At 38.8% G+C, this 27,948-nt stretch overlaps 1 protein-coding gene across 1 annotated transcript in view; it reads right to left on the bottom strand.

Annotated features, from left to right (window-relative positions):
- Window positions 1–27,948, bottom strand: part of LOC147378292 (uncharacterized) — a 720,625-nt gene that overhangs the window by 265,163 nt on the left and 427,514 nt on the right. The window contains exon 7 of the mRNA XM_086351929.1: window positions 23,576–24,277. The gene's annotated coding sequence lies outside the window, so the exon portion shown is untranslated. The remainder of the gene's footprint in view (window positions 1–23,575; window positions 24,278–27,948) is intronic.

Genomic DNA, 27,948 nt, shown 5'->3' with positions numbered 1-27,948 from the left:
ATCCTCCTTCAAAATGTTGTCAAATAATTCTACTTTCTAGCAAAGTAGATGAAAAAATAAAGCTAGTTACTCACACATGAAGGATTTTCCTCAAGGGCAATCATCTTAACAAGAAATTTTTTCTTCAAAATTAGCTAATCTGCAGTTCTATTAAAACAATGTGACTCTAGCCCTGCTCTCCTCACCCCAAAAGAAGGAAAGTAAAGACAGAATCCCATTAGAGAAAATGCTTGAAAGGCTAAAAAATCTAGACAAAATTCTCAAACGTTCCAAACTGATATAAAGGTATTGACCAACACACATTTGGTCCTCACTACATAACAACCTAAGATTGTGATTTAACTAATTATCCTGACATTTCTGATATAGACAGTTATTTCAAAAATGTTTGTAGAGAATAGGAATTTAATGAAGTTTTTTGAAAAGTCCCTCAATTAGAAGAGCACCTGCTAACGACGGATTATTTTTAATCAAATGACAATTGGTGGTTGGGAGCTGAATGTACAGTCAGCATTCAGCTGGTCATGGAGAGATGTCATCTTTTTACAATAAATACTCCATAAGCATTAATGAATCTCAGTTTCATTTTAGTTATAACTTAATGCTTAAGTTAGTTTTGCATGAAATCACATCTAGATTGATGTGCTAACACATATTGTGAACATTATTTGTGAAGGCCAGCATAGAGGACCACTCTTAAGGCTGTATCATATAAAAGTGATCATTTTTAACTTTTTTTCTCTTCTATTGAAATAGTATATTACTTATTTCTAATAACGTTGGATAATGTAAACCGAGAGCCTAGTATGTGCCAGGATCTTTAGATAAACGTTTCTTAGTCTTTATGAGGTGATATTATTGTTCTGAGTTTTAAAGATGAGGAAATTGAGGCTAAGAAGACTAATAGAGTCCACTGTCCATATTCAGTCTCAGCTCTGTCAAGTCTCATCTTGTGCTCCTCCTGCTATTCCCCTCTGCCTATATAAAGAACATTTAAAAAACTCAATAATGGCTTTAGAGAAAGGAAGTAGGATGGTGCCAAAGATTACATTTCCCTATGCTTATCTACAGAGAACTTTAGAGTTAGACATAGTTTTTTTTTTCCCTCTTTTTTGCCAACTTAAGTCCACATGAATTCTTTGTAGCAAACTGGTGAGAACACATTCATATATATAAACATGCACACTCACACACATATCCCTAGAAATAAGTTTTAGAAGCAATAAATAACTGAATAAATAGCTAGTGGTATAGCACTAGCATTAAAAAATGTCATTTTCAAGTATATACAAATTACTTGGTAGTGTGCTAGGTATATTGGCAATTTAAAAGAAACGTAGACATCAGAATGTGAGACTGATAACACTGACATGGACACAAAAATCAAAGGACATGCAGACACATATTAGAACGTTGTCTTGAGAAACTATCAATTTTAAAGAAAGTGTAAAATCACAGGACACATGGATTTTGTTGTATTAGTAATGAATGCAATATACATCATGGATGCTGTATATTTAAACTTTGTTGACCAATTAAAAAATACAACACATTCTTTTCAGGCATGTAGGAAAGATCTAAAGGGTGGGTATAATTTTTAAGAGTTCTTTAAATGGTGGGAGAGAGGCACTGTGGAAAATTGGTATGGGAGTCAGGTGGAAAGTGCATTCTGAATAAAGATGCTAGAGTTAGAGTGTGTTGTGAACAGACAAAGTGGGTGGTGAGGAAGTCTGCCTGTTAAGAAGTGGAGGAGGCATTTATTATAAGCAAAGGATATGTCAAAATTACCCTTTTTAAATAGATGAATTAATGTTTAAACCCATAAAGGATCCAATTTACTGAAAATTATTGAGTCCCTTATGGAAAGCCAGTAGTGATTACAACTGAGAGAGCTGTCGTTCTATAGCCTGGTACATATATGCCATATGTGTTTATCTTTCTCACTAGCCTACTTACATGCGATAATACTACAGCAGCTTTCAAGATGAACATTTGACAAGCCAGCTCACCGCCGACTGACACCTCCATTTCAGCTGGCCTGACATATATAAAAAGAAATTGAATGTTTATCCGTGTGCTTTCCAGATTTGACATATGTGCTATATAAGAGTCACAGAAGAAAACTTCAGAAAAGAAATTAAGGAATGTACTTGTCAGTTTATTATTCAAAATTTACCTGCTTCACATTACGCAGAGAAAAATTAAGCTGGCTACTATGGAACTTTGAAAACATCTGCTCACAGAGTCAGAAGTAATGATAAACAAACGAGCTTCCTTTGTGGTTGGTTTTCATCCAGCTGCATTTAATTATAATAGTGCTATCAAAGAAAGCTCCCCATTAGCTACTAATTCAGGATGACTTCAGAAGAAACTCCCAGAGCCTCCAGTGATATCTCTCCAACTCCAACAACTTCCTTAATCTCTACCAGTGTTTGTGAGGAGCCATATTAAAGAAGCTTGGTTATCAGTTCGGGTTGTTGCTGACTGCTAAGGTGGTAGGAGATGTGTTTTCTTTTTACCCCCAAGACTACCTGTGTAATAATGTGACCAATTAAACTGTTCAAAAAAATCAAAATTTATGACATCAATATTTTATTCCAATTTTAGAATAAGATAAAAAAAACTACCTCGATAAAGGAAAAATCTCATCTTAATGCACATTTTAAGAAAATGCAACCTCAGTCATTTCATTTATCCACCTACAGTTACTACAGCCAAAAATAAAAGTGACACTGGGTTTTCAAATTCAGATTGAATTCATTTTCTAATGAACAGGTATCTATCCAAGGCCTCTTGGAAGAACACTGCTGCTGCTGCTGCTGCTGCTAAGTCGATTCAGTCGTGTCCGACTCTGTGTGACCCCATACACGGCAGCCCACCAGGCTCCCCCGTCCCTGGGATTCTCCAGGCAAGAATACTGGAGTGGGTTGCAATTTCCTTCTCCAATGCATGAAAGTGAAAGGTGAAAGTGAAGTCGCTCAGTCGTGTCCGACTCTTAGCGACCCCATGGACTGCAGCCCACCAGGCTCCTCCATCCATGGGATTTTCCAGGCAAGAGCACTGGAGTGGGGTGCCATTGCCTTCTCCGTGGAAGAACACTATTTCTATCCAATTCAACGATAATCACCTCCAAGCCTTGCTTATTTATCAACATCTGTTCTTACAAATTCCCAGGTGTGTATTTTCAGTTTGAAAGTTCCTACCTTGAGACAGGAGGGTGGAAATATGAAAGTACTGTCTCTGTTTCTCATCCTTTCTTGAGAACAAGTTTGAGTGATTCCTCACCCAAACCTGGCTTCTGCCTGGACAAGAAGCAAACACAAAAACAAAAGTTGGCATGTGCAAACAACGCACAGATATACGTGTGCCTTTGCCGATCCACCTGAGAGTCTGCCACATCTCATTTATTTGTTGTGGGGCTATCTGGAGAGGTACAAGTTAAAAGTGAAAATATGTAACCTGGGAACTTATCCACATTTGTTTGGTACTAACCTCTTTATCAGAGCAACAAGCCACAAGTAGAGAAGTTTCATGAAGAAAATACTGAATGCTGACTAACCCAGATTGGGAATGGTCAGTATCTTCCAGAACTGGATCTGACCAACCTCCAAGGAACCACACATATTATATTTTCCCAGCATGTGAAAAAACTTATTCAATCATGGAAGGAGCATGACACTGGGAGAGATGGAAGGTAGTTTTTGCCTACTGAAGATATTGATTGGAAGCTTTTGTTTATGTATTTGTCTCTTTGTTTTCAAGGAGGAGCAAAGTATCTCCTAGCTAATTTAACTTCTGAACCTCCTCGGCTATTTCCAGTCCTCAAGAAGCCAGTAATGTGTATGAGAATCATTTGACTTATCAGAAAGGAAAATGGAAGTAAGAGAGGACACAACTGCGTTTAAGTGAACTTGGTGGAAACTTACTTCCAGTAATCCATCGAAGTAAGCATGCGATATTAATTTCACCCTTGGCACAAAGATCAATGATGTTGCCATTGTCGATGTTCTGTTTATAACAATATTTGTGATGACTTAAACACCGCCCTCCTCCAACTGGCTTGAGAACAAGCATTATTCTTCTGTGCATCATTTAACAAAGCTGGGGTATGTCGCATTTCAAAAAGAATGTGCAGGAAGGAGCACAGTTTTTGGTGATAGTCAATCAAAGGTAAAACTTTTCAAATGTTGTTTTAGGGGAAGCACATTAATGCCCATAATCCCTCTTCTACTCTAAAATTCTTCAGGCTGAGAGCCTGAGCAAATGCAGTTCTAAGACCATATTTTCTTTTTTTTTTTAATTTAATTTTATTTTATTTTTAAACTTTACATAATTGTATTAGTTTTGCCAAATATCAAAATGAATCCACCACAGGTATACATGTGTTCCCCATCCTGAACCCTCCTCCCTCCTCCCTCCCCATACCATCCCTCTGGGTCGTCCCAGCACACTAGCCCCAAGCATCCAGTATTGTGCATCGAACCTGGACTGGCAACTCGTTTCTTACATGATATTTTACATGTTTCAATGTCATTCTCCCAAATCTTCCCACCCTCTCCCTCTCCCACAGAGTCCATAAGACTGTTCTATACATCAGTGTCTCTTTTGCTGTCTCGTACACCGGGTTATTGTTACCATCTTTCTAAATTCCATATATATGCGTTAGTATACTGTATTTATGTTTTTCCTTCTGGCTTACTTCACTCTGTATAATAGGCTCCAGTTTCATCCACCTCATTAGAACTGATTCAAATGTATTCTTTTTAATGGCTGAGTAATACTCCATTGTGTATATGTACCACAGCTTTCTTATCCATTCATCTGCTGATGGATATCTAGGTTGCTTCCATGTCCTGGCTATTATAAACTAAGACCATATTTTCAAGTGAGACTACTTAACATCTCTCCCTTTCTTTCATACATGTTTTGCACTGGAATAAACATTCACAGGCATGGAAGTTACAGCAGTACAAATTTTATTATCTTTCACTGTCCAGTACCTTCTACTACTACATACTAGTTTTCTGACATACAGAAAGTTAGTCCAGTTCAGTTCAGTCGCTCAGGCATGTCTGACTCTTTGCGACCCCAAGAACTGCAGCATGCCAGGCCTCCCTGTCTATCACCATCTCCCAGAGTTCACCCAAACTCATGTCCATTGAGTTGGTGATGCCATCCAACTATCTCATCCTCTGTCATCCCCTTCTCCTCTTGCCCTCAATCTTTCCCAGCATCAGGGTCTTTACAAATGAGTCAGCTCACCATCTCCCGGAGTTCACCCAAACTCATGTCCATTGAGTTGGTGATGCCATCCAACTATCTCATCCTCTGTCATCCCCTTGTCCTCTTGCCCTCAATCTTTCCCAGCATCAGGGTCTTTTCAAATGAGTCAGCTCTTCGCATCAGGTGGCCAAAGTACTGGAGTTTCAATTTAAACATCAGTCCTTCCAATGAACACTCAGGACTGATCTCCTTTAGGATAGACTGGCTGGATCTCCTTGCAGTCCAAGGGATTATCAAGAGTCTTTCCAACACTACAGTTCAAAAGCATCAATTCTTCTGTGCTCAACTTTCTTTATAGTCCAACTCTCACATCCATACATGACCACTGGAGAAATCATAGCCTTGACTAGACAGACATTTGTTGGCAAAGCAATGTCTCTGCTTTTTAATATGCTGTCTAGGTTGGTCATAAATTTCCTTCCAAGGAGTAAGCATCTTTTAATTTCATGGCTGCAATCACCATCTGCAGTGATTTTGGAGCCCAGAAAAATAAAGTCAGCCACTGTTTCCACTTCTATTTCCCATGAAGTGATGGGACCAGATGCCATGATCTTAGTTTCTGAATGTTGAGCTTTAAGCCAACTTTCTCACTCTCCTCTTTCACTTTCATCAAGAGGCTCTTTAGTTCCTCTTCACTTCCTGCCATAAGGGTGGTGTCATCTGCAAATCTGAGGTTATTGATATTTCTCCCGGGAATCTTGATTCCAGCTTGTGCTTCTTCCAGCCTAGCGTTTCTCATGATGTACTCTGCATATAAGTTAAATAAACAGGGTGACAATATACAATCTTGATCTTGACATACTCCTTTTCCTATTTGGAACCAGTCTGTTGTTCCATGTCCAGTTCTAACTGTTGCTTCCTGACCTGCATACAGATTTCTCAAGAGGCAGGTCAGGTGGTCTGGTATTCCCATCTCTTTCAGAATTTTCCACAGTTTATTGTGATCCACACAGTCAAAGTCAATAAAGTAGAAATAGACGTTTTTATGGAACTCTCTTGCTTTTTTGATGATCCAGCAGATGTTGGCAATTTGGTCTCTGGTTCCTCTGCCTTTTCTAAATCCAGCTTGAACGTCTGGAAGTTCATGGTTCATGTATTGCTGAGGCCTGACTTCAAGAATTTTGAGCATTACTTTACTAGCATGTGAGATGAGTGCAATTCTGCAGTAGTTTGAGCATTCTTTGGCATTGCTTTTCTTTGGGATTGGAATGAAAACTGACTTTTTCCAGTCCTGTGGCCACTGCTGAGTTTTCCAAATTTGTTGGCATATTGAGTGCAATACTTTCACAGCATCATCTTTTAGGATTTGAAATAGCTCAACTGGAATTCCATCACCTCCAGTAGCTTTGTTTTTAGTGATGTTTTCTAAGGCCCACTTGACTTCACATTCCAGGATGTCTGGCTCTAGGTGAGTGATCACACCATCGTGATCACACCTTCATTAAAGGTCATGAAGGTCTTTAGTATAGTTCTTATGTGTATTCTTGCCAAGCTAGTATGTCAGTGCAATTTCTCAAGTGTTAAATTCAGCATATTAATAGTAAAGAATATTTGACACAAGAACTCATATTCTCCTCTGCAGTGCAGATCTACAGAGAGTTGTTTGTTGTTGTTCTTGTAGCTTAAATGACCCCTTGAGTATGCAAATGTACTCACATTTCCATTTAGAACATTAATAAAGTCCCAAGATTTCACCCCTATATAAAGTACATAACTAAATGGAAAGAAGAGTTCACAAAATTTTCAGGAAGTTCCAGCAAGCAAAACAAGCCCTAAAGAACAAATGCATTGCAGATCCTGGACAGTGAGTGTGCCAACTTGTGTCCACGACCTTTCTGTGCTTCAGGTTCTATATCTTCAGCTTAGGAATTAAACTTTCCTTAATCTCATTCTTGCTTTTTTAATATTAACTGAGAAAATTGATTGGAAAGTACGTTTTTTACCCCCTGTAGATAAGGAAATATTCGTTGCAAAATATAGACTCTGATGGCAGAAACAAATAGAAGAGGGATTCTGCACCCGAGGTCTCCTACTTGTATTGTGTGAATCTGTAAAGGTCTAGAGTCCATTACAGGTGCCACAGGGAAGCAGAAATTGCGACCCAGTGTTCCCTAGACTCAACACTTCATTTGGTCATAGCAGATTCACTCTTTTATCTACTTTTAACATTGAAATTCTGACCATAAATTTGATTGGGGAAAAAGAAGTTCACTGCTTAAAAATTTTGAACTCATTTAATTTGGTATTCTTATCTTACAGTGAAACAACAACAACAAAAACAAAACCCTCAAAGATGTAAGTGATTTGCCCACGTTCAACACTTACCAGCAAGAACAAATTTAGAACATGAGAAAGATTTGGTACGTCTTCTGCCTGCAATTTCAATGACGCCTGTTTTGTGGTAGTTCAAAGAAAAAAATGATAATTTCTTATTATGTTTAACCCCACAACTAAACTGGATTACTACCTATCATCTTATCTTTCTCTAATTGTTGGATAGTGTCAAATGTTCTTTCTCTGCTTGTAAATTATTTTCTTGACTTCACAGCATTCTGCATGTATTTCTAGTCAATCCATTTCTGGACTCACAAAATTATAAGCTTTCAAGTTGTTGTCAGAGAATTAGTAACAATTTATTTAATGTATTTGGCATGCTGCTTATCACATCAATATGTAAATGTGATTGCTTAATAAATACCACTTATTGATGTTGACTTCATCTGCAACTTCCTTTGCAACTTAAAAATCAGACTCAAAATTACCCTAACTTGTGAATTTTATTTTCACGATAATATCCATCCAACATATACTTCCTAAATACTTCCTGTGCGTAAATAACTGCTAACCATCAGGACTGTCTATGGAACATGGGAAACATAGGGACACAATTATGTAAGTGCAAATATCAACATGCTATTGAAGTCCAAGGGAAAAGAGATAATTTTCAGCCAGGAAATATGGGAAGAACCAAGCAAGCATATTTGTGGAGGTGGCAGCTTTATAGCTGTCCCAGAGGAATGGGTAGAATTTCAATGTCAGAAGTAGAAAGAGGGTTTTCTAGGTGGTATGCAAGCTGTTTGACCAGGCTTGACAGCTAAGGCTATTAGGCTCAGTGTCAAGAATCCCTACAACAATGTGCCAGTATCTAAAATCTAGATATCTCATCTCCCATCTTCAATTTGAAACCTTTGCCAGATCTGGTGGTTCCCATTTTTCATTCCATTGATCTCTGCTTAAGCTCTGTCTGGCGATCTCCCTTTTAGTTTGACACTTCATCTAGAATCAAGGAAACTAAGATTATGGCACCCAGTCCCATCACTTCATGGCAAATAGAAGGGGAAAAGTGGAAACAATGACAGATTTTAGATTTTTTGGCTCCAAAATCACTATGGACAGTGACCACAGCCATGAAATTAAAAGACACTTGCTCCTTGGAAAGAAAACTATGACAAACCTAGACAGTATATTAAAAAGCAGAGACATCCCTTGCCAACAAAGGTTGCCAACAAAGCTATGGTTTTTTCAGCAATCATGTAAGGGTGTGAGAGTCAGACCATAAAGAAGGCTGAGTGCTGAAGAACTGATGCTTTTCAACTGTGGTACTGAAGAAGACACTTGAGAGTCCCTTAGACATCAAGGAGATCAAACCAGTCAACCCTAAAGGAAATCAACCCTGAATACTCACTGGAAGGACTGATGCTGAAGCTGAAGCTCCAATACTTTGGATACCTGATGCAAAGATCTGACTCATTGGAAAAGACACTGATGCTAGGAAAGATTGAGGGCAGGAGGAGAGTGGGGCAGCAGAGGATGAGATGGTTAGATAACATCACTGACTCCAATGGACATGAGTTTCAGCAAACTCTGGGAAATGGTGAAGGACAGGGAACCTTGGCATGTTGCTGTCAATGGGGTCAAAAACAGGTGGACACAACTTAGCAACTGAACAACAACTGGGCTGCTTGCCAGGCTTTCAATTTTAGTTCCACACATAGACAAGGTCTGTCTGATCACCTTGAGTCTGGATTTCTCTGCCTGTAGACCAGCCAGTACCCATTTATGGCAAGACAAAATCCTTCAGTCCTTCAGCCTAGCACTATGTTCTTCAAATATTGTGGAAGAGAGAATGACATGAGAAATAGATACATATATTCAAGAATGGTCTCAATGAGAACATTTTTTCCCTTGACCACTCGATCTTACCATAGTCTGTAATCTTTCCTTTCTCTATACCTTAGAGACAAATCCCATAAAACTCTGATCCCTTCCAGTATTTAGAATTTAGTCTAGATCAAAATATTAATTTCATATCCAAATTAAAATATCTCTTTCCTCCTATCGGAATCTTAGTTTGTGGCTTGGGTCCTGAAATAGGGAAAGACAGCTAGTTAGCCCTGTTCACTTTTTTGGCACTCTTACTGCCGCCTCTGCCTTTCTCTCTGCTATTTTTCTATTTCTGGGTTTCCCTCGCCTCTCAATGTTGTTGGGCTCTCCAAGGGGACAGGGGTGAGGTGAAAGTGTGAGGGACAGCTGCCCAAATGCTGATCTCTGTACTTTTTGTGCATTCTTCAGAGCCCCATCTCCCAGAGGTTTCCTAAGATAGACAAGCATTCTATGGCTGACATTTTTCTCTCACTTCTCTTGCTCCTGGCTGACTGCCTGACACTGTCTTACGGGTGCAGTTCCCATGACACAGGAGGCCTCTGAGACCTCCACTTGATCCATGGAATATCTGCACGTCCTTGTCATGTAAAACATGGATGGAGCAGGCTGCCTTGCTGCTGCCATCTCTTGCTTGTTGTTATGGATTCTTGGAGTATTTCTCGATCAGATTCTGTGCTTGCATAATGTTAAGCAAATTCCATAATATACATGTGAAGTTCTCTTAAGAATGTTTGTTTGCTCTGAGCATGAGCCTCATGAATTTCTAGGACTCAGCAAGCTTTCATTAGGAGAAAAATGTGAGTCTCCCTTCTTGATAGATACTCGAATGCCTATAAGCAATTTTCTTACAGTCCTTCTCAGTAGCTTTAGAAGGAAAGGGAGAGGAAAAATCAGAACAGTCTCCTTCTATGCCTACAGCTTACCTCTCATTCAATATATTTCAATATCTAGTCATCTGTTTACATGGGCTGGATGAAGATGGAGAGCTGCCTCTGTTTTGTTTTGTTTTGTTTTGTTTTTGGATAATGAGGCAGGCCTCTCGTTGCCACCTATTCCTCTCAGCTTTAGCTCCTTGTGCAAAATTCTAAGCAGGAGACATTCCATTTAACACTGTTTACATGGACGGAGGGGCCTGGTAGGCTGCAGTCCACGAGGTCGCTAAGAGTTGGACACGACTGAGCGACTTCACTTTCATTTTCACTTTCATGCATTGGAGAAGGAAATGGCAACCCACGCCAGTGTTCTTGCCTGGAGAATCCCAGGGACAGAGGAGCCTGGTAGGAGGCCGTCTATGGGGTCGCACAGAGTCGGACACAACTGAAGCGACTTAGCAGCAGCAGCAGCAACAGTAATACTTGTATAAGAGGGTAGTGATAAAAAGTCTGCAGGAAGGTGTCAGTTTCTGCAGAGATGGAATTGTATTTAAGATGATATGGGACAGAAACAAAATTTTCGGATCAAGGTAATGCTAATACTTGTGTTACAAAATTGAGCCTTCCATGCTTTACTAAGAGATACCACATGTCAGAGAAATGTACATTAAAACATCAATAAGATTCAACTACATACCAATTAGAATGGCCTAAATGTAGACTTTGGAGAAGGAAATGGCAACCCACTCCAGTGTTCTTGCCTGGAGAATCCCAGGGACCGGGGAGCCTGGTGGGCTGCCGTCTATGGGGTCACACAGAGTCGGACACGACTGAAGCAACTTAGCATAGCATAGCAAATGTAGAATACTGAGAATATCAAATGCCATCAAAGACAGGGAGTTAGAGGAACTCTCATTCTTTGCTGTTGGGAATGCAAAATTGTGCAGCCACTTTGAAAGACCACCTGGCAGTTTCTTATAAAGCTAAACATTCTCTTAAGGTCCAGCAAGTGCACTCCTTCGTACTTACCCAAAGGAGTTGAAAATTTACGCCCACCAAAAAACATGCACATGGGTGTTTATAGAAGTATTATTCATTACCATCAAAGCTTAGAAGAAACCAAGATGTCCTTCAGTAGTGTGAATTGACTTATAAACTATGGTACATCCAGACAACAGAATATTATGCAGTGCTCATAAAAGAGCTATCAAGCCATGAAAAGACAAGGAGGAAGCTTAAATGCATATGGTTAAGTGACAGAAGCTAGTCTGAAAATGACACATACCATAAGCTTCCAACTGTATATGACATTCTGTAAAAAAAAAAAAAAAAGAGAGAGAGAGAGACAGTAAAAAGAGTAAAAAGACTAGTAGTTGGCAGGAGTTAGAGGAGGAAGGCTAAATAGGTGGAACCCAGAAGATTTTCAGGGAAGTGAAAATATTCTGTGAAATACTATAATGATCCCCTAGAGAAGGAAATGGCAACCCACTCCAGTATTCTTGCCTGGAAAATCCATGGACGGAGGAGCCTGGTAGGCTACAATCCATGGGGTCGCAACAAGTCAGAAACAACTGAGCACTATAATAATGGATACATGTCATTATACATTTGTTCAAATTCCTAGAATATATAACACCAAGGGTGAATTGTAGTGTAAACTATGGACTTTGGGTGATTATGATATACCAGTATAAGTTTATCAATTGCAACATATGTTACACTCTGTTGGAGGATGCTGGCAATGGAGGAGGTTATTCATGTGTAGGGCAGGAACTACCCCTGGTAAAGCTCTGTACCTTCCTGTCAATTTTGCTGGGAACCTAAAACTGCTCTAAAAATAGCCTTAATGAAACAAATAAAGTTAAAAATGTAAATGGAATTGACATGTGGAAGCTTTAAGAACCAGTGCATAATGTATAATATCCTCTCTCTCTGCTACAATACCTGGAGTGTTCCAGAGTGCCTTCTTATCCTAGTGCTGCAGACTGAATGTCTGTATACCTCAAACATTCATATTTTGAAACCTAACCAACAATGTGATATTTGGAGGTGGGTTTCTAGGGTGGTGATGGGGTTATGAAGTTATAGCCCTCATGAATGAGATTAGTTCAGTTCAGTTCAGTCACTCAGTCACGTCCGATTCTTTGCAACTTCGTGAATCGCAGCACGCCAGGCCTCCCTGTCCATCACCAACTTCCAGAGTTTACCCAAACTCATGTCCATTGAGTCGGTGATGCCATCCAGCCATCTTATCCTCTGTCATCCCCTTCTCCTCCTGCCCCCAATCCCTCCCAGCATCAGGGTCTTTTCCAATGAGTCAATTCTTCACATGAGGTGGCCAAAGTACTGGAGTTCCAGCTTCAGCATCAGTCCTTCCAATGAATACACAGGACTGATCTCCTTTAGCATGGACTGGTTGGATCTCCTTGCAGTCCAAGGGACTCTCAAGAGTCTTCTCCAACACCACAGTTCAAAAGCATCAATTCTTCAGCGCTCCGCTTTCTCCACAGTCCAACTCGCACATCCATACATGACCACTGGGAAAACCATAGCCTTGACTAAACACACCTTTGTTGGCAAAATAATGTCTCTGCTTTTGAATATGCTATCTAGGTTGGTCATAACTGTCCTTCCAAGGAGTAAGCGTCTTTTAATTTCATGGCTGCAATCACCATCTGCAGTGATTTTGGGGCCCAAAAAAATAAAGTCTGACACTGTTTCCACTGTTTCCCCATCTATTTCCATGAAGTGATGGGACCAGATGCCATGATCTTAGTTTTCTGAATGTTGAGCTTTAAGCCAACTTTTTCACTCTCCTCTTTCAGTTTCATCAAGAGGCTCTTTAGTTCCCGTTCACTTTCTGCTATAAGGGTGGTATCATCTCCATATCTGAGGTTATTTATATTTCTCCCAGCAATCTTGATTCCAGCTTGTGTTTCTTCCAGCCCAGCATTTCTTATGATGTACTCTGCATAAGCAGGGTAACAATATACAGCCTTGATGTATTCCTTTTCCTATTTGGAACCAGTCTGTTGTTCCATGTCCATTTCTAACTGTTGCTTCCTGACCTGCATACAGATTTCTCAAGAGGCAGGTCAGGTGGTCTGGTAGTCCCATCTCTTGAAGAATTTTCCACAGTGTTTTGTGATCCACACAGTCAAAGGCTTTGACATAGTCAACAAAGCAGAAATAGATGTTTTTCTCGAACTCTCTTGCTTTTTCAATGATGTTGGCAATTTGGTCTCTGGTTCCTCTGCCTTTTCTAAAACCAGCTTGAATATCTGGAAGTTCACGGTTCACATATTGCTGAAGCCTGGCTTGGAGAATTTTGAGCATTACTTTACTAGCGTGTGAGATGAGTGCAATTGTGCGGTAGTTTGAGCATTCTTAGGCATTGCCTTTCTTTGGGTTTGGAATGAAACCTGACCTTTTCCAGTCCTGTGGCCACTGCTGAGTTTTCCAAATTTGCTGGCATATTGAGTGCAGCACTTTCACAGCATCATCTTTCAGGACTTGAAATAGCTCAACTGGAATTCTATCATCTCCACTAGCTTTGTTCATAGTGATGCTTTCTAAGGCCCACCTGACTTCACACCCCAGGATGTCTGGCTCTAGGTGAGTGATCACACCATCGTGATTATCTGGATCATGAAGATCTTTTTTGTACAGTTCTTCTGTGTATTCTTGCCACCTCTTCTTAATTTCTTCTGCTTCTGTTAGTTCCATGCCATTTCTGCCTATGAATGATATTAGCAGCCTTATAAAAGAGACCCCAGAGAGCTCCCATGCCATGTTAGGGCACAGCAATAAGACACTGGTCTATAAACTAGAATTCTGGTTCTCACTGGGCATTGAATCTATCAAAATCTTGATCATGGACTTCTCAGTCTCCAGAACTGGGAAAAGCAAATGTTTGTTGTTTAAGCTACCCAGTCTATGGTGTTTTTGTTACAGCGGACCAAACTCATTAAAACCAGAGTGAGGACCACATAAACTAGAGACTCCACCCACCCTATAATTCATCTTCAGCATGATAATAAAACTTGTGTTGTTTTAAGCTACTGAAATTTGGGGTCGATTTGTTATTGGAGTAACATCTACCTCTCCTTACTGATGTAAGGAATACATAAATATTTTATGCTATGGCGCCAAGTAGTATAATGTGGCTAAATCTTCCAAATCTCTTAAACTTCTCCACATTATCTCCAGCCCTACTCAAAGGAAACAGCTTTCCTATTTTATATCCCATCAAATATGATATGATCTTAAATATGATTATGATCTTAATCGTATTTACCATTATGTTTAATATCAATTAAGGCCATATATAAATGTTTGGTTTACCTTAAGAGAGATATCATTAAGAGACCAGTACCCCAATGTTCATCGCAGCACTGTTTATAATAGCCAGGACATGGAAGCAACCTAGATGTCCATCATCAGATGAATGGATAAGAAAGCTGTGGTACATATACACAATGGAGTATTACTCAGCCATTAAAAAGAATGCATTTGAGTCAGTTCTAATGAGGTGGATGAAACTGGAGCCTATTATACAGAGTGAAGTAAGCCAGAAAGAAAAACACCAATACAGTATACTAACACATATATATGAAATTTAGAAAGATGGTAACAATAACCCTGTATGCTGCTGCTGCTGCTAAGTTGCTTCAGTCATGTCCGACTCTGTGCGACCCCATAGATGGCAGCCCACCAGGCTCCCCCGTCCCTGGGATTCTCCAGGCAAGAACACTGGAGTGGGTTGCCATTTCCTTCTCCAATGCATGAAAGTGAAGAGTGAAAGTGAAGTGGCTCAGTCGTGTCCAACTCTTAGCAACCCCATGGACTGCAGCCTACCAGGCTCTTGCGTCCATGGGATTTTCCAGGCAAGAGTACTGGAGTAGGGTATGAGACAGCAAAAGAGACACTGATGTATAGAACAGTCTTTTGGACTCTGTGGGAGAGGGAGAGGGTGGGATGATTTGGGAGAATGGCATTGAAACATGTATAATATCATATATGAAACGAGTCGCCAGTCCAGGTTCGATGCACGATACTGGATGCTTGGGACTGTGCGCTGGGACGACCCAGAGGGATGGTATGAGGAGGGAGGTGGGAGGAGGGTTCAGGATGGGGAACACATGTATACCTGTGGCAGATTCATTTTGAAAAATGGCAAAACCATTACAATATTGTAAAGTTAAAAAATAAAATTAAATTAAAAAACAAAAAAGAGACTAGTTATGGTAAAGAGGGCAAAAGTTGGAGTGCAAGTTCATAGATATCACACATGATAGGAACAGAGAGCAAGCCTAATAGAAATTAATATTAAAGGGGTAATGTTCACCTTTTTTGAGAAAGGATGAAAAACAACAAATAAAAGGAGTCTGAAAAAAAAGATGCATGTACTGTAGGAAAGTTAGTATTCAGGGAATAACCTAAATTGAATTACAAGTAACTTCATCTCTTAAGAGTCCTAGATGGGGGCAAAGTATAATAAAAGTTATCCTTAATTATTACACCAGGGCCTATTGAATATTAAATCATGTCTAAGTCAGTTCCCCTTTAATAGGTAGGATAATCTTCTAAAAGAGCATATAATAAATATTGCAAAAGAATCGCACTTGCCTCCTAAAATTCTGTTTCACTATGGGAGACAGACAATTTTTCTAAAGTAAAGGCAAGTCTCTATGATTAAAAGATATTTTTATCAAAAGAATGACATGAGAACCAAGATGTCTTAGTAATCCAACCAGGAGTACCTATTTTTAAGTTCAGTGAACTTCAAAGCAACACATATTTCTTGAAAAGCTGCTATGTTTAAATTGTTGTTTCAAAATTTTTGTTATCATATAAATACCATGTATTTCCCCACTCACAGATTTAGAGAAACTTTCTATAGCTAAAAATCTTAAACCTAGCCTTCAATACCCTATAATAAAAGAAGCTTTCATGCCTCTCTCTATTCTGCTATAGTTAATCTATGAACAACATGGTGTTTAGGGCTGCCCAATCCCATGATAGCTTAGAATCCACCCTCAGTAGCCAAGATTCCTCTGTATGCATGACTCTGCATCTCAGATTCCACAAATCACCAATCATATACTACTGTAGCATTACCACTGAAAAGAAAGATGTGCATATAACTGGATCTGTGATGTTGAAGGGTCAACACAATTTCACAATATGCTTTGATACACTGACCAAAACAAATGTAGCCATCCCACGCAAATTATTTAATGGATTCTACCTCTATACCTCATGGAGAAGGAAATGGCTACCCACTGGTGTTCTTCCCTGGGAAATCCTATGGACAGAAAAGTCTGGAGGGTTACAATCCATGGGGTTGCAAGAGTCAGACATGATTTAGCGAATAAACAACCACTACCTCTATACATCAACTGCTGCTGTCCTCCACTGCACCTCACTGGGAAAACCATCTTATTTATTTTTCCTCCACTAATCTTTCTCCCTAATATACTTAAAAGCCATGTTCCAAACATGTGTCTACTGGGATATCTTGCTAAATTAACTCCAAGCCAATTCTAGCCACTGTTTTATTCTAGATTGCATCATTACCTACAAAATAAATCAGTCTCATTGCTACAAGAAAACATGTTATAGGTGAAGAAACTAAAGTCAAGAGATGTGCAGAGGTTTGCCCAAGACCAAAGTTATTTAGGAGAAAGTCAGGGTTAAAAACTAGGCTCCCTGGTTCTCCATTTGTTTCCAAACTACCGATGCTGTAATTTTGTACTCTTGATTGATTGTAGGCTTGGTCTTATTCTTAAGTTTATAAAGTATAGTCTTTCTTCTCACATAGAATGTAGTAATTTTAGATGAATTTTTAAAAATAATACTAAGAAGTATCATTTATTAGGAAGTGTATGTTAACCCATTTGCTCCCAAACTATCCAATGAAATGTGTTATTATAATTATTTTTATTATTTTACATATGAAAATTTTGAGGTAGAGGGTATTACACAGTAGCTAACCTGGGATTCAAGACCAGGTAATCAAGCTCCAAAGCCTATACTTATAACCATACTGCTCTAGAGGGATATTTTGTACCCAAATAAACAAGGCTATCTATCTATCTATCTATGTATCTGTCTGTCTCCAAATTAGGGTAGACTCTTTCAGGGCAGTCAACATGGAATATTACACATTTTTGCCAGTGGTGCTGATACTTTCCCAGAATATTTTCAGACTTGAGCTTCTGGAATTGACACGAGAATATCAGCTACGCTCTTGTGAATACTCTCAACAAGAGCAAACTCTTCCTGCATAGACCATTTCTGTTTGGGAACTAGTCAAAAGTCAGTCACAGTGGGGCTAACAAGTGAGATGGCTAATTAAATTTCATAAATCCTTGCTCAGTAGAAGATGTACTAGGAATATAGGATAATAATACTATTTTTGGAGGACTGGTTCATATGCTTTCCATACAAAGACAAGAGTTCCAGAAACATCTTGAGTAAAGTTGGCATCCCATAAATGCCTAAACAGACACTACCATAAGCACGTTTTTCTTAGCATTTTCTGCCTCTTCTTCCAGCAACATTCCCTAGTTTCTTTGGAGACATTACACTTTACGTGATCTTAGTGATTCTCTTTGCTGGAATCCAACAATGAGCATTTGACCCAGCATTAAGTGAGGGGAGCACCCATTCAATGGTCATGTATTTGTTTCAGAGGGGAACACATAGATGAAGCTTGGTCTACTCAGAGTCACTCAGTTTCAGTATGCTGGCAACTACTCCGAACCTGGAGTTGTGAGGCAGGAAGATTGTGGCTGGAGAGCCAGCTTGCTCACAAAATGGAACCTGAATACTAAACTAAAACACAGAGAAGTAGGGTCCTTAGTCTAGGCACTTGGTGACCACAGTATCTACATGCACACTATGGATTTAGTGTAAGTCTTTAATAATGGACTTCTGGAAAAGTTTTAGACCAAAGCATTCTGTTTTTATTCAAATGACTGAAAATATCTGACTTGCATAAGTTTAATCTCAGAGCCATGCCCAATTAGCATCATCTTTATTCTAAGAGGGTGAGACTGAAGGTCTGGAAAAAGAGGGGAAAACATCTTATTCATAAACATTTTATAAATTATACACTTAATAAATTAATCTTGTATACAAGGATACAAGACCAATGAATTTTTAAAATTATTTTTAAATTTAAAAGTGAGAGTTATAAGTAAAATATTCAAATATCACTAAATCATTGATTTTGAAGGTCAGTTTATCTGGAGAATCTGACAAAGTTAAACATTTTAATCTGATTTTATGGCTATGATTTGAAAGTCTGTCATGACTAAGGCTGAATCTTTGTGTCTTGCAGACAAAATTACATACAACCAGTCATTCTAAAGTGAAACAAATCCAAATCAAATAAGGCAAATAAAATAATATATAATAAGCTAGCATAATAATATTATAGGAACTATAATATATAATGTCAAAATAGCCAATATCTCTTCAATACTAGGTATATCATCCAATTGCTGCCCCCCAAAACACCAAATTTATTTAAATATACTGTTGCTTCTTATTCAAATTTTGTAGATTTCTTCACCACCACTTCTAGTGATGAAAATTGCACTGCCCTGTGATATTTAAGCTTCATTAAATTTACTATTCACATTCTCTTGAGTTACACCAACAGTTTTTTTCTTGAATTTTGTTTCTATTCCTTTAAAACAACTGTGTTCAAGACAGTAGTTTTCAAATAGAAAAAACAATTTGAACAAGGAACAAATTTATTTATTATGAACAACTTCAAATTATATATATATATATATATATATATATATACGTCAAGGCATAAATGTATGTGTATATATATGTGTGAAAGTGAAAGTGTTAGTCAGTAGTATTCAACTCTTTGTGACCTCATGGACTATAGCCAGCTCAGGCTCCTCTGTTCAAGGGATTCTCCAGGCAAGAGTACTGGAGTGGGTAACTATTCCCTTCTTTACAGGATCTTCTTCCTCACCCAGGGATCAAACCCAGATCTCCCACATTGCAGGTACATATATATATATACACATGTGTGTGTGTATATGTGTGTGTGTATATATATGTGTGTGTATATATGTGTGTACGATATATATGTGTGTATGATATATGTATATATGTGTATGTGTGTGTATCTGTGTGCAATATATATGTGTGTGTATATATGTGTGTGTGTATATATATGTATGTGTGTATGTATATGTGTGTGTGTATATATATGTATGTGTGTATGTATATGTGTGTGTGTATATATGTATGTGTGTGTATGTATGTGTGTGTGTGTGTGTGTATGTGTGTGGGTGTGTATAGGCTTCCCAGGTGGCACTAGTGGTAAAGAACCCACCTGCTAATGCAGGGGACATAAGAGACACAGATTCAATCTCAGGGCTGGGAAGGTCCCCTGGAGGAGGATATGGCAACCCACTCCAATATGCTTGCCTAGAGAATCTCATGGACAGAGGAGCCTGGCGGGCTACAGTCCATGGGATCGCAGAGTCGGACGTGACTCAAGCGACTGTGTACACGCACACACACACACACACAGCAGTGACTAGGGCTCCCAGCAAAAAGAAACAACAGATAAGCTTTTCTCTACAAAATACCATTTTCCCTTCCTTTAGATGTCATATTCTTTTCTAGTTAAAAAACATACCACAAGTATTAAGTGAAATTCCCATATATCATACCAGAGGACAAAGTTTCCAAAGACACTCATTTCTAGGGTTGGCAAAGATAGCAATAAAAATAAAACCATAGAGACAGCTGGTAAATATATATTTTGGTAACAAGAATATTGGAAGGCATACAATTTCAGATATATTGCTTTCAATATCTTAGTTCACCCTCATTTTGTATGAAATACTATATTACTCACAGTAGAGTAATATTTAGATCTCCTCAATTTTCAGTTATTCACCTACCTTTCTTATCACCTCCCCATTTTGCAAAGCACAAAACCTATCAGCTTTTTCCCCAGACCCTTCATTTCTGGATTAATCTGTACTCTTGACAGACACAAACTACTTGGGAGTTTGTGGTAATAGGCACCTGACATCATTTTCATAAGTTTCTTTTTACACTACCTTTTAATTAACAGGATGGAGAATGAATAAGCCTGTCGTATGTTTCAACAAAATAAAAAGGAATATATTATAAGCCCACAAAAGTACATTGATTATGTCTACAAAGATATATAATTAAAAAGTATAAATCAAGGACTGCTATTTTACACTTGATTTCAGTTATTTTGAACACTTAGGGTCTAGAAGCGCTCATTGTTAAGGATATGATTTTATGTGTTTAGAGTAAATCTGCTGTAAGCAATTTTATAGTTTAATGAAAATAATTATAGTTTGAGTAAGTAGTATGAAGTGTATCTGATGCTACTTCCCCAAAATAAGCTGATATAAATTATCATGATTTATTATGGTTATTCTTCTGGCTATGTTTGGAGTGGATTCTAGAAAGCAATGATGATTCTAAAATTGCAACAACAACAAAAAAAAATTTCAGCTATTTTTCCTCGGAACTTATCTTTAATTTCTCTGTAAAACTGAAATAATTTCCACTGTGGTACAGGATGTGCTATTGTGAAGACGGCATTATTGTGCTGTCAGTTTGACAGCTTACTTTCATTTGCACCATTTGGTAAAAGAATATCTTTTAAATCTTTCTGAATATATCATATGCCACTGTTGCTACTTGTTCTTCATTTTTTAACCTATCAATTAGAAGGGCCGTGCTCTAATACAAAGCCATGTATACCCCTATTTAACTCTTTATAGCTGCTCCAACTGCAGTGTCATTTTCAGGTATTTTTTTTAACTTCTTATCAAAAGTCAAAATAATAGATACTTTTCTTTTTGAAATTGAAAGTGTTTTCAGGCCTACTCACAATTTATAGATACCTTAGAGACAGCGATGGCACCCCACTCCAGTACTCTTGCCTGGAAAATCCCATGGACGGAGGAGCCTGGTGGGCTGCAGTCCATGGGGTCGCTAAGAGTCGGGCAATACTGAGCAACTTCACTTTCACTTTTCACTTTCATGCAAGTGTTCTTGCCTGGAGAATCCCAGAGACAGGGCTGCTGTCTATGGGGTCACACAGAGTCGAACACAACTGAAGCGACTTAGCAGCAGCAGCAGTCCAACCAAATGCTCCTTGGAAGGATTAAAAAAATTTGATAGGATTCCCTGAGCTATTAGATGATTGGAAACAAGGCTCAAAGAACTCTACACTGAGTAAAGAATCTGATTAGAAAAGTCATGGCTCATTTCCAAATTCCCAAGCTCTTCACTCCACTAATCCCATCAACTAGTTCTTCCAACAGACATTTACTGAGAGCCAACACTGACCAAAGGCTATATAGTAGATGAACTATTAGGCTGGCAATGATATTAGAACATAAAAAGTGCAACAATCAAGCAATGCTTAAGTTCCTATTGGGGCAAAGGAAAGACATCTGATGCATTATAGGAAGATTAACTTCCAAGTCTGTACCTAAACAGGCTCAAAATGTCCACTATTTACTAGTAAGTAAAAAGATATTTTCAGATAACAAAACTTGCAATATCACTCCTCCTCATTAGCACTTGGAGCATCTTTTGCCCTTTGAATTTCGTTGTTAAAGCAATGTCAGTCTATATTGCCTTAATGTTATGGAAATATTATGGGTCTTTTAGAGAACTTTCTTCTCTTTTTTCCTAAATCTGACTCCAGAGTTTCTCGAAGGTTAAATTGCTGCTCCTCAATAGTTACTTGAAACATTTTATTAAAGAATCAACCTGAATATTCATTGGAAGTACTAATGGTGAAGTTCCAATACTTTGGCCACCTGTTGTGAAAAGAAAAGACCCTGATGCTGGGAAAGATCAAAAGCAAAAGAACAGGGCAGCAGAGGATGAGATGGTTGGATAGCATCACTGACTCATTGGACATGAACTTGAGCAAATTCCAGAAGATAGTGGAGTACAGGGAGGCCTGGCATGCTGTGATTCATATGGTCGAAAAGAGTCGGACATAAGTCAGCAACTGAACAACAACAATTAAAGAAGTCAGTCATTCTTCATCACAGAGGTCTGTCTTGATCAAATGTGATCTCATTCATTGTAAACACATGAAAATTAGGGCCACGAGTAAATAGAGCCTCGTGAACCCAATGGCTTAGAAAAAAATTTCTTTAAACAATCTTTATTTTCTTACTACTTGGATTTCATATATAACAGGAAAATGATTTTTTAATGTATGTTTTAAAATGAATAAATACCAAAATACTTGCATTTGGGGTTGGTTATTTTTGTCTGCTACTGATTCTTGTTAGGAGCCACATTTGCCAGATACTGATTCTCACTAATTTTGTCAGAATAGGTTTGAAGTTACATAGACCTGACTTCTAATTCAGGTTCCATTACTTTTACCTGTTATATGATTGCAACTATGTTATTTAACCATCTGAGGCTTTGGCTTCCCAATTTATAAAATGGAGCCAATATTTCTTTCCCAAAGGACTGTGGTAAGAATTATATAACAAAATGCCTAGAAATTACTCTGTCATTAGCAAGTTGTTCATATTTAATACTATTGGATACCAGTTACCAAATAGGGATAGGAAACAGTCATTTTCTAGATAAGTCATGTCCAGGGCAGGTCTATTTAGCTAACTGTATGCCAGGGAGAAAACAACTACTGGTTTTCTTTTATAAAGCCAAAATTTCCTGATTACCAACAGTTTTACCACCATTAGTACCTTGATTCACTACATACAGCTAATGACAATAATATTAGAATTATCTGGGAAGCTTTCAAAGAACTCAAATTCCTAGGTCCTATCTTAAAACCATCAAATAAAAATCTTTTGAGGTGAGGCTGAGATATCTAAATTTGAAATTGCTTCCTAGGTGATTCTGATGCTCAACAAAGTTTAGGAAACACTGCATTAAATGACCTAAGTCAAGGTTAAGTACAGTAGTGCAAGTAATACCATCTTGTTTAACCTACTTCTAAGACTTCAGAACAAAAGACTGACCTCGATCTAACTGAAGAGCAATTAACTCCTATCTGTCTTTATTCATCCATATAAAAAAGGGCAGCGAAAGATAACACTGGGTCAGTTAAGCACACTTTTCACAATGTTCTTCTTAATGTGCTATTTTTATGTCAATTTGCCATCATCTAAAACCTTAGAAGCATTTTTCTAAAAAAAAAAAAATTAAAATGTGGAATTTAAACCTACCTTAGTTCATGGGTGCTCATCCTTATTTACGCACTGCACCATTTCCAGAGCTTTTGAAATACTGACACTTGGGACCACTTCCAGATTCTGATTTAATTGGTTTGGGTGCTGTCCAGGAGTTTAAAATGTCCTGGTAATGCTAGGGTGTGGCCCAAGCAAAATCACCACTGTTGTGATTAGACTACTCATCTTGATGATGATTGACTTCATCTGCATCAGTTCGGTCACTCAGTTGTGTCCAACTCTTTGCAACCCCATGGACTCCAGCACACCTGGCCTCCCTGTCCATCACAAACTACCAGAGTTGATTCAAACTGATATCCATTGAGTCAGTGATGCCATCCAACCATCTCATCCTCTGTTGTCCCCTTCTCCTCCTACCTTCAGTGTTTCCCAGCATCAGGGTTTTTTCCAATGAGTCAGTTCTTTACATCAGGGGGCCAAAGTACAGGAGTTTCAGCTTCAGCATCAGTCCTTTCAATGAATATTTAGGACTGATTTCCTTTAGGATGGACTGATAGAATCTTCTTGCAGTCCAAGAGACTCTCCAGAGTCTTTTCCAGCACCACTGTTCAAAAGCATCAATTCTTTGGCTTTTCTGAATACTTTTCCTCTATCCACACCTGTGGTTTCCAAACACTGTGGTCCTCAGATCCACTGAGAAACTTCACAAACTAGATCCCCAAGTAGCCAAATCAGCATCTAAGAAATAAAAACAAGGAAAGTATTTAAAAATTCCCCAGGTAATTTTAATAATTATTATAATAATTAGTATCCACTAAGCAATTTTGTGCTATGCAGTATTCTAATCCTTCTGCATACATTAATTAATTTAATCTTCATTAAAGCCAATGAGTAGAAGGGTTATCATTCTCCTTTTGAAACTGAGGGGGGCTATGGTGCTATGTCTATGGGCTATGGGCTCCTGGGCATGGAGGCTTCCTGTCCCCATTGCTTATAGGCAAGACTTCAGCTTTCATGACCTTTCCCAAGTTCCAAGACTTCCCAGTTGGCGCTAGTGGTAAAGAACCCACCTGCTAATACAGGAGATGTAAAAGGTTTGATTTCTGGGTGGTGAAGACCACCCCCCCGCCCCCACTTCCTGGGAGGAGGGCATGGCAACGCACTCCAATATTCTTGCCTGGAGAACCCTATGAACAGAGGAGCCTGGTGGGCTACAGTCCATAGGGTGGAGCAGCCAAGAAATCACCTGAGGCAAGATTTAAGGAGCCAGAGAAGCTCATCAAGAGGAGGAGTCGAGACGAGATTAGGGAGTGGAAGCCCTGCTCACACCCTAATCGTGTCAGAGACCCCATCTTTGATCCACTGTTGTGAACAATCCTTCTCACGTTCTCAGTTGGGACACAGTTTTCTTGAGGCAGAAGCCTGTGTCTCCCTTTGCCTAGAAAAGCAATAAAGCTATCCTTTTCTACTTCACCCCAAACTCTGTGTCTGGGATTTGATTCAGCACCACTGCACAGAGAGGCCAACCTTTCAGTAAGGCCTTCATAGTGAAAAAAACTGTGGAATAGAGAAGATAAGTAACTCATCTTACATCACACAGACAGTAAGAGGCAGATCCATGGTTTGAACCCAGGCCATGGTATATCAGAGGCATGTTCTTCTTTTTTTATAGCAACCTTATGAGGTAGATGCACATAATTATCATTTTATTGGGTGAGGAAATCCATATGGAAAACATTTAAAAAGAATTGAAAACCAATATAGATAAATTATAAGCAGAGCTACTAATTATCATTTTGTCTGTTGTTTAGTTGTTAAGTCATGTCTGACTTTTGTGACCCCATGGATTGTAGCCTACCAGGCTCCACTGTCCATGGGCTTTCCCAGACAAGAGTACTAGAGTGAGTTGCCATTTCCTTCTTTTAGGGATCTTCCTGACCCAGGGATCAAATCTGCATCATCTGAATTGGCAGCTGGATTCTTTACCACTGAGCCACCAGGGAAGCCCAGTACTAATTAACTAAGCTAGCCATTAAACACCTGTACCCTTTTTTTAAAAACGTGAACTTATTTCATCTCCAATTCCTTTTTTGAGATTCTAAAGTCTTCTCAGCCATGAAGACCAAGTGTTAAAAGTTGGACCATTTTTTTTACTGCTCTAGACGCATTTTTTTTACTGCTTTTGTTTACAAGATGGGTTGTCTTTTGTACATAAAAATAATGATTCTGGCATTGAGCTAGCCACTATAGCTGGTATGGTCTTTCAGTCTCTTTGAATATCTGGTAACATCCAGTTTCAAAAGAACTTGTTCTCTCTCTTTGAATGTATATGTTGGCATATCATGGGCTAGGAGGAAGACCTCTTGGAATAATGGATTAGACACCATATGTATGTTTTTATTTTCCAATATATAGTGCAGAGTTCAAAGACAGTGAGGTTGTACATAAAACACTGACCACTTGTCTTGCTGTATCTCGCTGTTTGCTGAACCCAGGGTGGGCAAGGTGCAAGCAGGGAAGCTGGAAGAAAACTCGAAGAACTACAGACAAGTTTATTTTCTCCTGGCTGGTGCAGCAGCCACAGACACGCTGTACTCTCTCATAGCCGACCCAGCACACACAGCCATAACGTGGCCACAAGGGGGTTTTCAGGTGGAGTTTATATACGCTTACAGAACAACAGTGACCCGTGGCCAAGCGAGTACATCCTGACAGGCATCACAATGCTATAAGTGATCTCAGTTGTTACATAACCATATATTTACAAAATATGGGGTGAGAGCGAGAGGCCGTGGGCTGAGAGCCTGACCTCCACCATTTTGGCTACTTTGCTTTTTCCCTACACCACTTTAAACCAGTTTTGCTTCCTTAAAACAGGCTGTTGATTACTCAAACCTGGAGCTATTTTACAGAGACATCATTGTGCATATGCAAGAGAGGATGACCCCAGAACAAGAATTATCAGTCTACAGAACTCAAAGAACAGAAATGTTGTCAGCAGAGCTCTTTACAGAGCAAGTCCTTCAATAAGAAAAACCTGGCTTCCAGGAGCCCAAGTAGCTTGATGATTGATTCAGGAGCAGCCAATCAGCTTCAGAGTTTGAAATTCTCCTAACCCCTTAAATTTCACCCTGAATCCCAGGTAAGAAAGACAGATTTGAGCCCTGGGCTTCTGGGCTCCTTGCCAGTAGACCTGGCAATAAAGGTCTTTTTTTTTTTCTCTCTCTCTCTCTAAAATCAGTGCCATAGTATTGGCTTCTATGCACCTCAAGCAGTGACCCCTTCCTCAGAAATAGTAGCACTTAACAATCTTTGTTGATTCAATTATAATAAAAATAAGATTTTGAAGCCAGAAAGCCATGTCTCTTGAGCTTCACCAACCAGCTGACTTAAATGACCTTTCTAAGCTATTCTGTGCTCTAATTTAAGTAATATGTTCCCTTAGAACATGTATTTTTTTCCCCTAACAAAACCACTCCTGTATGACCTAAAATTAATATTTATGTCAGGAGGATCATTTTATCTGGAGTCTCTGACTAATCAGATACAATACTGTGTGGGCCATTTTTGGTTTCTCAAGTACTCTAATGCTATGTTGTTCAATATGGTATGCACCAGCCACCCAGTTACTGAGCCCCTGACATGTGACTAGCTCAAAAGGAAACATGTTGTAAGCAAAAATGTACATGGAATTTTGTACATTAATATGTTACATCTTTGAGAAAGATATAACATTATTGGTAAATTTTATCACATCTTGAAATAAAAATGGATATATTTGGTAAAATATATTATTGAAATTAATTCCACCAGTTTCCTTTTATTCTTTGTAACGAGAAAACTTAAAATTACATATGAGACTTGCACCTGTGGTTCACATATATCTACTGGAGCACATTTGTCTATAGTCTTAATGATTCTTCTGGCAGTTCCTGCATTTTGACTGTGGCTCATATAGTTGGGAGACCTTATACAAACTATCTAAATGTCTCTATTCCTCTGTTACTTAACATGTCCAGTCATGCTATTTTCTAGGTTTGCTGTAGGAATGATGTGCTAGGGTGCTTTCAAATTCCCAGTTCAGAAGCTGGTTTCTCCATGATCTTTTCAAACCACCACATTCTCACTCATCAACCCCAAGTGCTGTCCCCACTTGGAAGTTTGCAAAGGATGATGCAGCCATTCTTCTCCATGATAAAAGGGACACCCACAATGTAAATGCATTTGAAACATTTTAATCCTTCAATTTTTCTTGCTCACTCTACAGAGGGACTCTTCACAAACTTCTTCAAAGTTAAAAATTGGATATATGACAGTTTACTCAAATTTCCAGTTACTAAATAACCAGTCATCAGCTGATCCAATCAAAAATGATCAAACCAAATGTGCTGAGGAAGCATATATTAAAC

This window comes from Bos grunniens, chromosome 2 (assembly GCF_055505025.1).
Source record: "Bos grunniens cultivar Pamir isolate PY7600 chromosome 2, Bosgru_T2T1.0, whole genome shotgun sequence".
Lineage (NCBI taxonomy): Eukaryota > Metazoa > Chordata > Mammalia > Artiodactyla > Bovidae > Bos > Bos grunniens.
This window is presented reverse-complemented; position numbering and strand designations above follow the sequence as displayed.